Source organism: Bombina bombina, chromosome 1, assembly GCF_027579735.1.
Source record: "Bombina bombina isolate aBomBom1 chromosome 1, aBomBom1.pri, whole genome shotgun sequence".
NCBI classification, from domain to species: domain Eukaryota; kingdom Metazoa; phylum Chordata; class Amphibia; order Anura; family Bombinatoridae; genus Bombina; species Bombina bombina.
The window spans coordinates 68488656-68505243 of record NC_069499.1 but is presented as its reverse complement, the minus strand read 5'-3'; the positions used below and the strand labels follow the sequence as shown (position 1 = coordinate 68505243).

Genomic DNA, 16588 nt, shown 5'->3' with positions numbered 1-16588 from the left:
AAATTTTAAATTTAAGCTTGAGAACCTCCACATGTTACTAGGGGAGGTATTCAGCGGCTCTGAATGATTGCGACACGGTGGCAATTCCAGAGAAATTGTGTAGGTTGATAGATACTATGCGGTACCGGTGTGTACTGACGTTTTCCCTATACCAAAAAGACTTACAGAAATTAATAAGTAAAGGAGTGGTATAGACCCAGTGTGCCTTTTTCCCCTCCCCTGATATTTAGAAAAATGTTCCCTATAGACGCCACCACACGAGACTTATGGCAGACGGTCCCTAAGGTGGAGGGAGCAGTTTCTACGTTAGCCAAGCGTACCACTATCCCGGTGGAGGATAGCTGTGCTTTCCTCAGATCCAATGGATAAAAAATTAGAGGGTTATCTTAAGAAAATGGTTTGTTCAACAGGGTTTTATATTGCAGCCTCTTGCATGCATTGCGCCTGTCACGGCTGCAGCGGCATTCTGGTTTGAGTCTCTGGAAGAGGCGATTCGCACAGAGCCGTTGGATGAGGCCTTGAGCAAAGTTAGAACCCTTAAGCAAGCTAATGCGTTTGTTTCAGATGCCGTAGTACATCTAACCAAACTTACGGCTAAAAATTTCCGGATTTGCCATACAGGCGCGCAGAGCGCTCTGGCTTAAATCCTGGTCAGGCGGATGTAACTTCCAAGTCTAAACTACTTAACATTCCTTTCAAAGGGCAGACCTTATTCGGGCCCGGCTTGAAGGAAATTATTGCTGACATTACGGGAGGTAAGGGCCACGCCCTTCCTCAGGACAGGGCCAAACCAAAGGCCAAACAGTCTAATTTTCGTGCCTTTCGTAACTTCAAGGCAGGAGCAGCATCGACTTCCTCCGCTCCAAAACAGGAGGAACTACAGCTCGTTACAGACAGGGTTGGAAAGGCAACCAGTCTTGGGAACAAGGGCAAGCAGGCCAGAAAGCCTACTTCCGCCCCTAAGACAGCATGAAGTCAGGGCCCCCTATCCGGAGACGTATTTAGTGGGGGGCAGACTTTCTCTCTTTGCCCAGGCTTGGGCAAGAGATGTGCAGGATCCCTGGACGTTAAAGATTATATCTCAGGGATACCTTCTGGATTTCAAAACCTCTCCTCCACAAGGGAGGTTCCATCTTTCGAGGTTATCGACCAACCTAGTAAAGAGAGAGGCATTTCTACAATGTGTACAAGACCTCTTAATCATGGGGGTTTGTGGTTCCCAAAAGAGAGGGAACCTTCAGACCAATCTTGGACTTAAAGATCTTAAAACAAATTCCTAAGGGTACCATCGTTCAAGATGGAAACCATTCGAACCATCCTACCCATGATCCAGGAGGGGTCATATATGACCACGGTGGACTTAAAGGATGCTTACCTTCATATACCGATTCACAAAGATCATTATCGGTACCTGAGGTTTGCCTTTCTAGACAGGCATTACCAGTTTGTGGCTCTTCCCCTTCGGGTTAGCCACGGCCTCCGAGAATTTTACGAAGGTTCTGGGCTCACTTCTGGCGGTACTAAGACCACGAGGCATAGCGGTGGCTCCGTACCTAGACGACATTTCTGATACAAGCGTCAAGTTTTCAGAATGCAAAGTCTCATACAGAGATAGTTCCTAGCATTTCTGAGGTCGCATGGGTGGAAAGTGAACGTGGAAAAGAGTTCTGTTTACCACTCACAAGGGTTCCTTTTCTAGGGACTCTTATAGATTCTGTACAGATGAAGATTTACGTGACGGAGTCCAGGTTATCAAGATTCTCAATGCTTGCCGTGTCCTTCATTCCGTTCCAAGCCCATCAGTAGCTCAGTGCATGGAGGTAATCGGCTTAATGGTCGCGGCAATGGACATAGTGCCATTTGCGCGCCTGCATCTCAGACCGCTGCAACTATGCATGCTCAGTCAATGGAACGGGGATTACTCCAGATCTGTCCCCTTTGCTAAATCTGGACCAGAGACCAGAGATTCCTTCTCTGGTGGTTGTCAACCACCCGGTTCATCTGTCCAAAGGAATGACCTTTCGCAGGCCAGATTGTGGACGATAGATGTAACAACGGATGCCAGCCTTCTAGGGCTGGGGAGCAGTCTGGAATTTCCCTGAAGGCTCAGGGGATCGTGGACTCAGGAGGAGAAACTCCTCCCAATTAAACATTCTAGAATTAAGAGCAATATTCAATGCTCTTCTAGCTTGCCTCATTAGCAAAGCTGAGGTTCATCAGATTTCAGGTTGGACAATATCACGACTGTGGCTTACATCAATCATCAAGGGGGAACCAGGAGTTCCCTAGCGATGTTGGAAGGTCTCGAAGATAATTCGCTGGGCAGAGTCCTCACTCTTGCCACCTGTCAGCAATTCACATCCCAGGTGTAAGAGAACTGGGAGGCGGATTTCCTAAGGTCGCCAGACTTTTCATCCGGGAGAGTGGGAACTTCACCCAGAGGTATTTGCTCAACTGATTCATCGTTGGGGCAAACCGGAATCTGGATCTCATGGCATCTCGCCAGAACGCGAAGCTTCCTTGTTACGGATCCAGGTCCAGGGACCCGGGAGCGGTGCTGGTAGATGCATTAGCAGCCCCTGGGTTTTCAACATAGCTTATGTGTTTCCACCATTTCCGTTGCTACCTCGGCTGATTGCCAGGATCAAACAGGAGAGGGCATCGGTAATTCTGATAGCGCCTGCCGTGGCCACGCAGGACCTGGTATGCAGACCTAGTGGACATGTCGTCCTGTCCACCATGGTCTCTTCCTCTGAGGCAGGACCTTCTAATTCAGGGTCCTTTCAACCATCCAAACCTAATTTCTCTGAGGCTGACTGCCTGGAAATTGAACGCTTGATTCTATCAAAGCGTGGGTTTTCGGATTCGGTTATTGATACATTAATACAGGCTCGGAAACCTGTGACAAGAAAAATTTACCATAAGATATGCGTAAATATTTATATTGGTGCGAATCCAAAGAGTTACTCATGGAGTAAGGTTAGGATTCCTAGGATATTAGCTTTTCTACAAGAGGGTTTAGAAAAGGGTTTATCCGCTAGTTCGCTAAAGGGACAGATTTCAGCTCTGTCTATTCTTTTACACAAACGTCTGGCAGAGCATCCAGACGTTCAGGCCTTTTGTCAGGCTTTGGCTAGAATTAAGCCTGTGTTTAAAGCTGTTGCTCCTCCGAGGAGCTTAAACTGGGTTCTTAAAGTTCTTCAGGGTGTTCCGTTTGAACCTCTTCATTCCATTGATATTAAGCTTTTATCTTGGAAAGTTCTGTTTTTATGGCTATTTCCTAGGCTCGAAGAGTCTCTGAGTTATCTGCCTTACATTGTGATTTTCCTTATCTGATCTTTCATTCAGACACGGTAGTTCTGCGTACTAAACCTGGGTTTTTACCTAAGGTTGTTTCTAACAGAATATCAATCAAGAGATTGTTGTTCCATCGTTATGTCCTAATCCTTCTTCAAAGAAGGAACGTCTTTTGCATAATCTGGACGTGGTCCGTGCTCTGAAGTTCTACTTGCAGGCAACTAAAGATTTTAGACAAACTCTTCTCTGTTGTCGTTTACTCTAGACAGAGGAGGAGGTCAAAAGGCTTCGGCTACCTCTCTCTTTTTGGCTTCGTAGCATATATGTTTAGCCTATGAGACTGCTGGACAGGCAGCCTCCTGAAAGAATTACAGCTCATTCCACCTAGAGCTGTGGCTTCCACCTGGGCCTTTAAGAATGAGGCCTCTGTTGAACAGATTTGCAAGGCTGCAACTTGGTCTTCACTTCATACTTTTTACAAATTTGACACTTTCGCTTCTTCGGAGGCTGGTTTTGGGAAAAAGGTTTTACAGGCAGTGGTTCCTTCTGTTTAATGTTCCTGCCTTGTCCCCTCCATCATCCGTGTACTTAGCTTTGGTATTTGGTTTCTCCTTTCTCGTCTTGTTTCGGTCGAATGACTGGATATGACATGTGAGGGGAGGAGCTATATAGCAGCTCTGCTTTGGGTGATCCTCTTTGCAACTTCCTGTTGGGAAGGAGAATATATCCCATAAGTAATGGATGACCCGTGGACTGAACACACTACAAGAGAAATAAATTTATCAGGTAAGCATAAAATATGTTTTTTCTTTGTTTTAATGGTGTTTCACTTTCATTTTATTTAGGTGTTTGCACCCCTTGGCATGGTTTTACTTTAATGCATTGGTCATACTCTTAAAGTAGTGGTCTCAAAGTACCAGCCAAAAGGCCATATGAGACCCTAAAGATAGTTTAATCTGGCCCTCCCCTTATTTATTAGGCAATTCATTAATTTGAGCCCCATTAATTATTTTAGAGTTTTAAGAGGTGTAACAAGTTGATGTTATACACTGCTCACTAGATAAATATAAAGAGAAGCAGGCATTGTCTATTGTAGACTCCCACCAGGCACTGGTTGGATAAATCTCACTTTTCTAGTAGGATCACTTCACTTGGCACTCACAAGATAAATATACACAACTGTGTACAACTTCCACATGCACTACTAAATGTAACTTCCAGTTCCTAGTACATCCATTTACAGAGCACTCACTAGTAGGTTTGAAAATAGAAGTGAATTTGTGTCTTTAAATTACATGCTCTTTCTGGAATCATGAGGGTTTTTTTTTTTTAATTGTGACTTTGGCTATCTCTTTTAATGGTGCTAAATCAGTTGAAATCTCAAGCAATTTTTGTATTTTTTTGGTGTATTGGATGCAGCTACAACCTAAACTGCAATAGAAAGCACTTTCATGTTTTGCAGCTTTTAAAGGGACAGTCTAATGGTTTTTTCTTCTTAAACGGAAAGAGTCCACAGCTGCATTCATTACTTTTTGGGGAATTCAGAACCTGGCCACCAGGAGGAGGCAAAGACACCCCAGCCAAAGGCTTAAATACCTCCCCCACTTCCCTCATCCCTCAGGTCAATTCTTTGCTTTTCGTCTAAGAAGGTTGGCAGAGAAGTGTCAAAAGATTGGAGGGTAGTACTCTTCGAAATGGGACTGGAGTTTTAAGTAATTCTGTCAGCCTCTCAGTGGGGATGGATGAAGGTTAGAGTCCGGAGATGCAGGGGGAGTTTTGCAAAACCATCCCAACTCATATTAACAGCTCCTGGGCAATCAGTGTTGACGAGTTTCGCTGCCTGCCTTATTCACTCGAGTCCATGTCAGAAGCGATACTACTATCTGTCACACTTGAAGGGCCGTGCTCCTGTTCCACGGCATAGATTCCGGTAAGATCGTTTCATTTTATTTCGATATGTCAATGAAAATGTTAAAGAAAGAAGCCAGGGCCCATTTATCTTAAATCGAATCAAGGGTTAATATCTCCTGAGGGGGGTTATTGATCAGAGGGGACTTTATTCATGTTTATGTGATTTATCTGCTAATGTTTAGTGATACTTGGGCTCATGGCTATTCGGACATAACAGACTTATATCATCAGATTGTGCGGTCCTAGGACTGGCACGCTTTTTTGGGCTTACACGATGCACTCGTGACCGGGTGTGGTCACATTGTATTCCATTTCTGCACCTTGACGAGTCGTTAGTTGTCTGGTTCACCGGGAGGTGGTAAGTGCCCCAGCCATTGGGGGGGTGTAAGGTAAGGTGCCTTTAGTGTTCATAATGACAATCTCCAAGTTATGGAGGATTCTGATTTTTTGGAGACAGATATCTCCGATTTGGAGTATACGTCTTGCAAGGAATATGAAATAGCCCGGGTTATCCATGCCCATCAGTTATGTGCCGATTGCCATTCTAGAGTACTCACATCTCCCGAATCTGGGAATTTAGAGTGTGCTGAGTCTTCCGCCCCTGAGGATTCCATGTGCTACGAGATGCGTGCCCCAAAACCTTCTTTTGATACGCAAGCGGGTGTCTGTAGAGGTTACAGCATGGTTTCTCATGGCCATATCTATGGCGTTGGCACATTTATATCTCCCTAGAGAGGTATTTTTAAGATATTGTCCGTGTTCTGTTCAGGGTTTGTCGGGGTTTGTCAGTTAGACCTTTGGGGAAGCGATGGCCTCTGAGGCTTCAGGTGCCCTACCCTCGGGGCCGGAGGATCATTTTGCCTTTCGTTATAGACTGGCAGGTTTGCGTGTTTACTAAGGCATGTTTTGGCGGGTGCTGGAGGATTCCAGCCCTAGTGGGCCGAGGGATTTTCGGTCTTCTGTCCCGAACGGCAAACTAATCGGCTGGTCCGGTTGACGTTTTCCTTGGGTGTTCACCCTCGGCTGCTGCCTTTCTTTTATTTGAATCCGGTTAGGATGTATTTGATTTGTTTTATGAAGCTCATGTCTGTTATAATTGTACAGGTTGTGGAAACATTTCTTCTCTGGAACTGATACTTGCGATTTTGTGGTTGTGTGCGCACTTCTATGATTATAGTTTATCGATCCCTTTGGGGCTTCGTTTTTTCTTGGACTGTTCAGGGGAGTTCCTTGTACCAGGCAGGTACTGGTCGGGCGCTAGCTGCTGTTCCTTATGGGTTCAGGGTCACCCATGTGGTGCCGAGTGCGCTGGTTATCTTGTTGGGTGGTGTTATTCACTTTGATGAAGTGTTCGTTTTATGTTTGTTTTATCCATTTATTTGAGGGGGTGTTTTCGTTATTCTTATGTCAACCTGCTCCTCGTTTTCGGTGAACGGAGTCGGAGGGTTTGTTACTCTACCTTTTTTTTCCTTTGGTTTGGGTCCAGTGCGGACCTATCTGTCTCCTCGGGGTTCTGGAGGTCCTTGGCCTTCGGAACTAGAGTTCCCCATTCCCAAGGGTTTGGAGGTCTGAATGACCGCTGGACAGCCCGAGTAGCAGTTTGGAGGATGTTTTTTTCGTTCTCTCTTGGTATCTTACGGGTGGTCTGTTTTTCTTGTGGTAGTCTCCGGTACATATTGACGTTGCTGGGACGCCTCTTTTCCCTTTTAGGGTCGGTCCGGTCATTTGAGTTCCGAAGAGCGGATATGTCAGTCTTCCCTTATTTCTGTGTATTGCATGCTCTCCTAGAGGGAGTGCAGGGGTTGAGTTTCTCCCCCCTTTTTTTCCCCGACAACCGCACCTGGTTCGCTCCGCTGGGGAGTTGTGGGATTTTCTAAGTTCTTCCTTGTGTGATACAGGGATTTCTGGGCGGGTGATCCTGTGAGGATTTTGACTCTCCGTCTAAGGGGCTTGTTCAGCCTGCAGGGTAGCCTATGGATGCCTACATAGCTAAGGTTGTGAGTTTGAATCCAGCTTTGTTGGGTGTTCTCCATTATATGGAGCCCCGCCCCTGGTGACCTTCGGGGTCCCTGGAGAGTTTAAATCCAGCTGATTGTCTCTTCACTTGGTTTACAGCTTGCAATAAAAGGATAATTTTTCTTGGAGTATTTCACTTGAATCTCTATGAGCTCTTGTTCTCTGGGGTTGCGAGTGGGTCCAGGGTTCAACTCCACCTACAGGTGTGGGTTACCATCTCTTTGACCTGTCCAGATATTGGTCTATGCTGCACTACCTAGAGTGCTCTCTCCGTATTAGGTAACCTGGGGATTTCCCTCAGGTCATACGGCCTGCCCCAGTTTTTCGACTGAGATTTTGGGTCTGGATCATTTGATTCGGTCCTAGGTGGTTCTGTTTCGATCCCTTAGGGTTTAGAACATCCGCTTGTTCCCTTCAGGGGAGCTTTGGTTCTTGCCTGGTGGGTTAGGTTGATGCTTTTTGGATGCATCTTTCATTTGTTGCCCTGTGTCAACTTTTGCCTTTTGAGTCGAGGTTGTTTGTCTCAACTGAGCTTAATGGTCATTGAGTTATTGCTTAATGGTGGTGCTTACCGTTTCTCTTTAAAGCCTCTTCGCCCTGTCTACGGCTGGGGAAGTGGCCCCTTTGACATTTGGCTTCTGGGGGGATTTTGGAAGTCTTAACGGTTACCATGGAGACCCTGTGGGTCCTATCTTTTCATCTGTTACTAGGGTATCGTTGTGACTCCATGCCCTATCTCCCTTTTTTCTGAGTGCTACTACTCTAGGGAAGGGCAATGTGCGAGGGCCTCCGGACCCGTGCACAAGGTATCTATTATGGGCCACCTATAGTGGCCGGATGGTTTGCCTAGATGCATAGTAAGCAGAAGGTTTGTCAGTTTGCAACCAACTGCAGCTTTTGCATCTGGAATGTGTGTGCTTGTACTCTGTTTGGCAGTCGTGGTAGCATGCCTGATGCTAGTAAATTGGTTAGGGGGTTGTTTCCTCGTAGGCCCTCCATTCTCTATTGAGACGGACGTAGTCAGCCCTTTTGGGGCTGGGTCTTTTTCTCAGAGTGGGGTTTGACCGTGTACTTCTTTTAGCCCTGTTATCCTCCCTGTTGGGGGGTTTTCAGGTGTTCCTTCCTCCACTGGTTACATTGATCTGCTGGTGTTGTATCTCCTTTTGGGGTCCGGATTCGTCCTGGACGGGAGTTGTCCGTCAATATCCGTCACTCTCTGTGCGATGGGGTCCCACCGATGGCTTAGGGTCAGTTTTTGCTGCATGGAGCTGAGCTTGCGAGTCTGTCCGTTTGTGATTATGTGTTTTACAGAGAGCCCCTCTTTTATGCTGGGACAGTTAGTTCCTCCATCCTGTAGGTTGCCTCCGGGTTACCTTCGGTTCTGATATGGTTTCCTTACCTGTAGGTGTCTAGTTTTTAGCAGTTGTATCTGCTGGACTAGGGTTCTGGGGAGCTTGTGGCTCCTCGACACAGTCAGTCATATGGTGTTGTGTCTGAGGGTGGATTGTTCTTCCTCGCGACAACCTTCGTTTCGCTTGTCGAGGTTTTCTTCCCTAGTCTGATGGTCCTTTGGATCTCCTTCGGGTTCTCCGTTCTCTCCTTCGGAGGTAGGTCCTTCGGGTAGTTTGTGCGATGGGAGCCTGTGGGACTTGGCTCCTCGGAGACATTGTGCCTCAGAGCGGAATCGAAGGATTTTGAGTTGTCTCCAGCACGGCTTTGCTGGTTATTTATCTGATGGGCAGTTACCTTGTTTTCTTTTTTTATACTGTTTTTTTTATGGGTGATACCAGGCTGTGGCGCCTTTCCAAAGGGACCACCTTCTGTACTCGCCCTTTGTTTGCATTCAGTGTCCTCTATAGCTTGGGTATTGTTTTCCCAAAAGTAATGAATGCAGCTGTGGACTCTTTCCGTTTAAGAAGAAATACTTAAATTATGCTTACCTGATAATTTTATTTTCTTCTGATGGGAAGAGTCAACAGCTCCCCCCGCCTGTGTTTATCAATGAGGCTGCCGTAGTTTAGTTTCTTCTGGCACCTTTTTTCACCCTGATATTTCTCCTACTGTTCCTTGTTCCCTTGGCAGAATGACTGGGGGATGAGGGAAGTGTGGGAGGTATTTAAGCCTTTGGCTGGGGTGTCTTTGCCTCCTCCTGGTGGCCAGGTTCTGAATTCCCCAAAAGTAATGAATGCAGCTGTGGACTCTTCCCGTCAGAAGAAAAGAAAATTATCAGGTAAGCGTAATTTCTTTCATGTAATTAGCAAGAGTCCATGAGCTAGTGACGTATGGGATATACATTCCTACCAGGAGGGGCAAAGTTTCCCAAACCTCAAAATGCCTATAAATACAGCCCTCACCACACCCACAATTCAGTTTTACAAACTTTGCCTCCTATGGAGGTGGGTGAAGTAAGTTTGTGCTAGATTCTACGTTGATATGCGCTCCGCAGCAAGTGGAGCCCGGTTTTTCCCCTCAGCGTGCAGTGAATGTCAGAGGGATGTGAGGAGAGTATTGCCTATTTGAATGCAGTGATCTCCTTCTACGGGGTCTATTTCATAGGTTCTCTGTTATCGGTCGTAGAGATTCATCTCTTACCTCCCTTTTCAGATCGACGATATACTCTTATATATACCATTACCTCTGCTGATTTCGTTTCAGTACTGGTTTGGCTTTCTACAAACATGTAGATGAGTGTCCTGGGGTAAGTAAATCTATTTTCTGTGACACTCCTAAGCTAGGTTGGGCACTTTATTTATAAAGTTCTAAATATATGTATTCAGACAGTCAGTTTCATATTTGGGATAATGCGTTTGAATCAATCATTTTTTCTTTACCTTAAAAATTTGACTTTTTTTCCCCTGTGGGCTGTTAGGCTCGCGGGGCTGAAAATGCTTCATTTTATTGCGTCATTCTTGGCGCGGACTTTTTTGGTGCAAAAAATCTTTTCTGTTTCCGGCGTCATACGTGTCGCCGGAAGTTGCGTCATTTTTTGACGTCCTTTTGCGCCAAAGATGTCGGCGTTCCGGATGTGGCGTCATTTTTAGCGCCAAAAAGCATTTAGGCCGCCAAACAATGTGGGCGTATTATTTGGCGCCAAAAAATATGGGCGTCGCTTTTGTCTCCACATTATTTCAGTCTCATTTTTTCTTTGCTTCTGGTTACTAGAAGCTTGTTTATTGGCATTTTTTCCCATTCCTGAAACTGTCATTTAAGGAATTTGATCAATTTTGCTTTATATGTTGTTTTTTCTCTTACATATTGCAAGATGTCTCACGTTGCATCTGAGTCAGAAGATACTTCAGGAAAATCGCTGTCTAGGTGCTGGAACTACCAAAGCTAAGTGTATCTGCTGTAAACTTTTGGTAGCTATTTCTCCGGCTGTTGTTTGTATTAATTGTCATGACAAACTTGTTAAAGCAGATAATATTTCCTTTAGTAAAGTACCATTGTCTGTTGCAGTTCCTTCAACATCTAAGGTGCAGAATGTTCCTGATAACATAAGAGATTTTGTTTCTGAATCCATCAAGAAGGCTATGTCTGTTATTTCTCCTTCTAGTAAACATAAAAAATCTTTTAAAACTTCTCTCTCTACAGATGAATTTTTAATTGAACATCATCATTCTGATTCTGATGACTCTTCTGGTTCAGAGGATTCTGTCTCAGAGATTGATGCTGATAAATCTTCATATTTATTTAAAATGGAATTTATTCGTTCTTTACTAAAGAAGTACTAATTGCTTTAGAAATTGAGGATTCTGGTCCTCTTGATACTAATTCTAAACGTTTAGATAAGGTGTTTAAATCTCCTGTGGTTATTCCAGAAGTTTTTCTGTTCCTAGTGCTATTTCTGAAGTAATTCCAGAGAATGGGATAAATTGGGTAATTCATTTACTCCTTCTAAACGTTTTAAGCAATTATATCCTGTGCCGTCTGACAGATTAGAATTTTGGGACAAAATCCCTAAAGTTTGATGGGCTATTTCTACCCTTGCTAAACGTACTACTATTCCTACGTCAGATGGTACTTCGTTTAAAGATCCTTTAGATAGGAAAATTGAATCCTTTCTAAGAAAAGCTTATCTGTGTTCAGGTAATCTTCTTAGACCTGCTATATCTTTGGCTGATGTTGCTGCAGCTTCAACTTTTTGGTTGGAGACTTTAGCACAACAAGTAACAGATCATGATTCTCATAATATTATTATTCTTCAGCATGCTAATAATTTTATCTGTGATGCCATTTTTGATATTATCAGAGTTGATGTCGGGTTTATGTCTCTAGCTATTTTAGCTAGAAGAGCTTTATGGCTTAAAACTTGGAATGCTGATATGGCTTCTAAATCAACTCTACTTTCCATTTCTTTCCAGGGTAACAAATTATTTGGTTCTCAGTTGGATTCCATTATCTCAACTGTTACTGGTGGGAAAGGAACTTTTTTACCACAGGATAAAAAAATCTAAGGGTAAAAACAGGGCTAATAATCGTTTTCGTTCCTTTCGTTTCAACAAAGAACAAAAGCCTGATCCTTCATCCTCAGGAGCAGTTTCAGTTGGAAACCATCTCCAGTCTGGAATAAATCCAAGCCTTCTAGAAAGGCAAAGCCTGCTTCTAAGTCCACATGAAGGTGCGGCCCTCATTCCAGCTCAGCTGGTAGGGGGCAGGTTACGTTTTTCAAAGAAATTTGGATCAATTCTGTTCACAATCTTTGTATTCAGAACATTGTTTCAGAAGGGTACAGAATTGGTTTCAAGATGAGACCTCCTGCAAAGAGATTTTTTCTTTCCCGTGTCCCAGTAAATCCAGTGAAAGCTCAAGCATTTCTGAATTGTGTTTCAGATCTAGAGTTGGCTGGAGTAATTATGCCAGTTCCAGTTCTGGAACAGGGGATGGGGTTTTATTCAAATCTCTTCATTGTACCAAAGAAGGAGAATTCCTTCAGACCCACTTCTGGATCTAAAAATATTGAATCGTTATGTAAGGATACCAACGTTCAAAATGGTAACTGTAAGGGACTATCTTGCCTTTTGTTCAGCAAGGGCATTATATGTCCACAATAGATTTACAGGATTCTTATCTGCATATTCCGATTCATCCAGATCATTATCAGTTCCTGAGATTCTCTTTTCTGGACAAGCATTACCAGTTTGTGGCTCTGCCGTTTGGCCTAGCTACAGCTCCAGAATTTTTACAAAGGTTCTCGGTGCCCTTCTGTCTGTAATCAGAGAACAGGGTATTGTGGTATTTCCTTATTTGGACGATATCTTGGTACTTGCTCAGTCTTTACATTTAGCAGAATCTCATACGAATCGACTTGTGTTGTTTCTTCAAGATCATGGTTGGAGGATCAATTCACCAAAAAGTTCATTGATTCCTCAGACAAGGGTAACTTTTCTGGGTTTCCAGATAGATTCAGTATCCATGACTCTGTCTTTAACAGACAAGAGACGTCTAAAATTGATTTCAGCTTGTCGAAACCTTCAGTCACAATCATTCCCTTCGGTAGCCTTATGCATGGAAATTCTAGGTCTTATGACTGCTGCATCGGACGCGATCCCCTTTGCTCGTTTTCACATGCGACCTCTTCAGCTCTATATGCTGAATCAATGGTGCAGGGATTACACAAAGATATCTCAATTAATATCTTTAAAACCGATTGTACGACACTCTCTAACGTGGTGGACAGATCACCATCGTTTAATTCAGGGGGCTTCTTTTGTGCTTCCGACCTGGACTGTAATTTCAACAGATGCAAGTCTCACAGGTTGGGGAGCTGTGTGGGGATCTCTGACGGCACAAGGAGTTTGGGAATCTCAGGAGGTGAGATTACCGATCAATATTTTGGAACTCCGTGCAATTTTCAGAGCTCTTCAGTCTTGGCCTCTTCTGAAGAGAGAATCGTTCATTTGTTTTCAGACAGACAATGTCACAACTGTGGCATACATCAATCATCAAGGAGGGACTCACAGTCCTCTGGCTATGAAAGAAGTATCTCGAATTTTGGTTTGGGCGGAATCCAGCTCCTGTCTAATCTCTGCGGTTCATATCCCAGGTATAGACAATTGGGAAGCGGATTATCTCAGTCGCCAAACGTTGCATCCGGGCGAATGGTCTCTTCACCCAGAGGTATTTCTTCAGATTGTTCCAATATGGGAGCTTCCAGAAATAGATCTGATGGCGTCTCATCTAAACAAGAAACTTCCCAGGTATCTGTACAGATCCCGGGATCCTCAGGCGGAGGCAGTGGATGCATTATCACTTCCTTGGAAGTATCATCCTGCTTATATCTTTCCGCCTCTAGTTCTTCTTCCAAGAGTAATCTCCAAGATTCTGAAGGAATGCTCGTTTGTTCTGCTGGTAGCTCCGGCATGGCCTCACAGGTTTTGGTATGCGGATCTTGTCCGGATGGCCTCTTGCCATCCGTGGACTCTTCCGCTACGACCAGACCTTCTGTCGCAAGGTCCTTAAATTTAAAGGTATGGAGATTGAACGCTTGATTCTTAGTCAAAGAGGTTTCTCTGACTCTGTGATTAATACTATGTTACAGGCTCGTAAATCTGTATCCAGAGAGATATATTATAGAGTCTGGAAGACTTATATTTCTTGGTGTCTTTCTCATCATTTTTCTTGGCATTCTTTTAGAATTCCAAGAATTTTACAGTTTCTTCAGGATGGTTTAGATAAAGGTTTGTCCGCAAGTTCCTTGAAAGGACAAATCTCTGCTCTTTCTGTTCTTTTTCACAGAAAGATTGCTAATCTTCTGATATTCATTGTTTTGTACAAGCTTTGGTTCGTATAAAACCTGTCATTAAGTCAATTTCTCCTCCTTGGAGTTTGAATTTGGTTCTAGGGGCTCTTCAAGCTCCTCCGTTTGAACCTATGCATTCATTGGACATTAAATTACTTTCTTGGAAAGTTTTGTTCCTTTTGGCAATCTCTTCTGCCAGAAGAGTTTCTGAATTATCTGCTCTTTCTTGTGAGTCTCCTTTTCTGATTTTTCATCAGGATAAGGCAGTGTTGCGAACTTCTTTTGAATTTTTTACCTAAAGTTGTGAATTCCAACAACATTAGTAGAGAAATTGTGGTTCCTTCATTATGTCCTAATCCTAAGAATTCTAAGGAGAAATCGTTACATTCTTTGGATGTTGTTAGAGCTTTGAAATATTATGTTGAAGCTACTAAGTCTTTCCGAAAGACTTCTAGTTTATTTGTTATCTTTTCCGGTTCTAGAAAAGGCCAGAAAGCTTCTGCCATTTCTTTGGCATCTTGGTTGAAATCTTTAATTCATCTTGCCTATGTTGAGTCGGGTAAAACTCCGCCTCAAAGGATTACAGCTCATTCTACTAGGTCAGTTTCTACTTCCTGGGCGTTTAGGAATGAAGCTTCGATTGATCAGATTTGCAAAGCAGCAACTTGGTCCTCTTTGCATACTTTTACTAAATTCTACCATTTTGATGTATTTTCTTCTTCTGAAGCAGTTTTTGGTAGAAAAGTACTTCAGGCAGCGGTTTCAGTTTGAATCTTCTGCTTATGTTTTTCATTAAACTTTATTTTGGGTGTGGATTATTTTCAGCAGGAATTGGCTGTCTTTATTTTTTCCCTCCCTCTCTAGTGACTCTTGCGTGGAAAGATCCACATCTTGGGTAATCATTATCCCATACGTCACTAGCTCATGGACTCTTGCTAATTACATGAAAGAAAACATAATTTATGTAAGAACTTACCTGACAAATTCATTTCTTTCATATTAGCAAGAGTCCATGAGGCCTGCCCTTTTTTTGTGGTGGTTATGATTTTGTATAAAGCACAATTATTCCAATTCCTTATTTTATATGCTTTCGCACTTTTTTATCACCCCACTTCTTGGCTATTCGTTAAACTGAATTGTGGGTGTGGTGAGGGGTGTATTTATAGGCATTTTGAGGTTTGGGAAACTTTGCCCCTCCTGGTAGGAATGTATATCCCATACGTCACTAGCTCATGGACTCTTGCTAATATGAAAGAAATGAATTTATCAGGTAAGTTCTTACATAAATTATGTTTTTTGTTTTTCTTCTTTAAGGTGTTCCCAATGATCCAAATTACCTGTTGAAGTGTATTTAATATTTTATATTGCTCCTTTACCTTTATTTTTTCATTTGAAATAGCTGCAATTGCCTATTGGTATGTTTACCTATACTTTAAATTTCAATACTTAGAGGGACAGTGAAATCAAAAATGTTCTTGTCTTTAAAGGACCAGTAAACACAGTAGATTTGCATAACTAACAAATGCACGATAAAGACAATGCAATAGTGCTAAGTCTGAATTTCAAATGAGTAGTAGATTTTTAGTTTTTTTCTGCCAAATTTCAAAGTTGTCTATTTCCATTCCCCCTGTACCATGTGACAGTCATCAGCCAATCACAAATGCATACACATATATTCTGGGTATCTTGCACATGCTCATTAGGAGCTGGTGACTCAAAAAGTGTAAATAGAAAAATAATGTGCACATTTTGTTAAAGGAAGTAAATTGGAAAGTAGTTTAAACTTGCTGCTGTATCTGAATCATGAAATTTAAATTTTTACTTGAGTGTCCCTTTAATGTGTTGCTAAAGATCAATTTTACCTGCTTTAGCCTAATTGTTTACAAATAGCTCATTTAAATTTAGTCATTTGATTATGCTTGTTGTATCCCCACATATAGTGAATATTTCAATACTTAAAGGGACAGTCTACTCAAAAATGTTAATGTTTAAAAAGATAGATAATCCCTTTATCACCCATTCTCCAGCTTTGCATAACCAACCAGGTTATATTAATACATTTTTTACCTCTGCGATTACCTTCTATCTAAGCCTCTGTAGATGGCCCACTTATTTCAGTTGTTTTGACAGTTTCGCATTTTAGCCAATCAGTGCTGACTCATAAATAACTCCACGGGAGTAAGCACAATGTTATCTGACACACATGAACTACCACTGCCTAAATGTGGAAAAACTGTTAAAATACACTGAAATAAGAGTTGGCTTTCAAGGGCTTAGAAATCGGCATATGAGCCTACCTAGGTTTAGCTTTTAACAAACAATACCAAGAGAACTAAGCACATTTGATGATAAAAGTAAATTAGAACGTTGATAAATTGCATGCCCTATCTGAATTATTAACGTTTTAATTTTGACTTGACTGTCCCTTTTAGTATTTGGCTATAACAAGCTATGTAAACACAGCCAGCAGAATAAATTACACTCCCAACTGGTGTGTTCTAAAATGTTAATTTCCAATTGTCCTTACTAAGTCTACAGACAGAGATAAGACACGGAAGCATTTGAGTGATAAGGATATCTGTTCTTTGAAACCAAAACCCATCAAAGCTAAGCTTGTACAAAGAG

General features: G+C 42.8%; 1 protein-coding gene across 1 annotated transcript in view; it reads left to right on the top strand.

Moving 5' to 3' along the window:
- Positions 1 to 16588, top strand: part of DYNC1H1 (dynein cytoplasmic 1 heavy chain 1) — a 163615-nt gene that overhangs the window by 104415 nt on the left and 42612 nt on the right.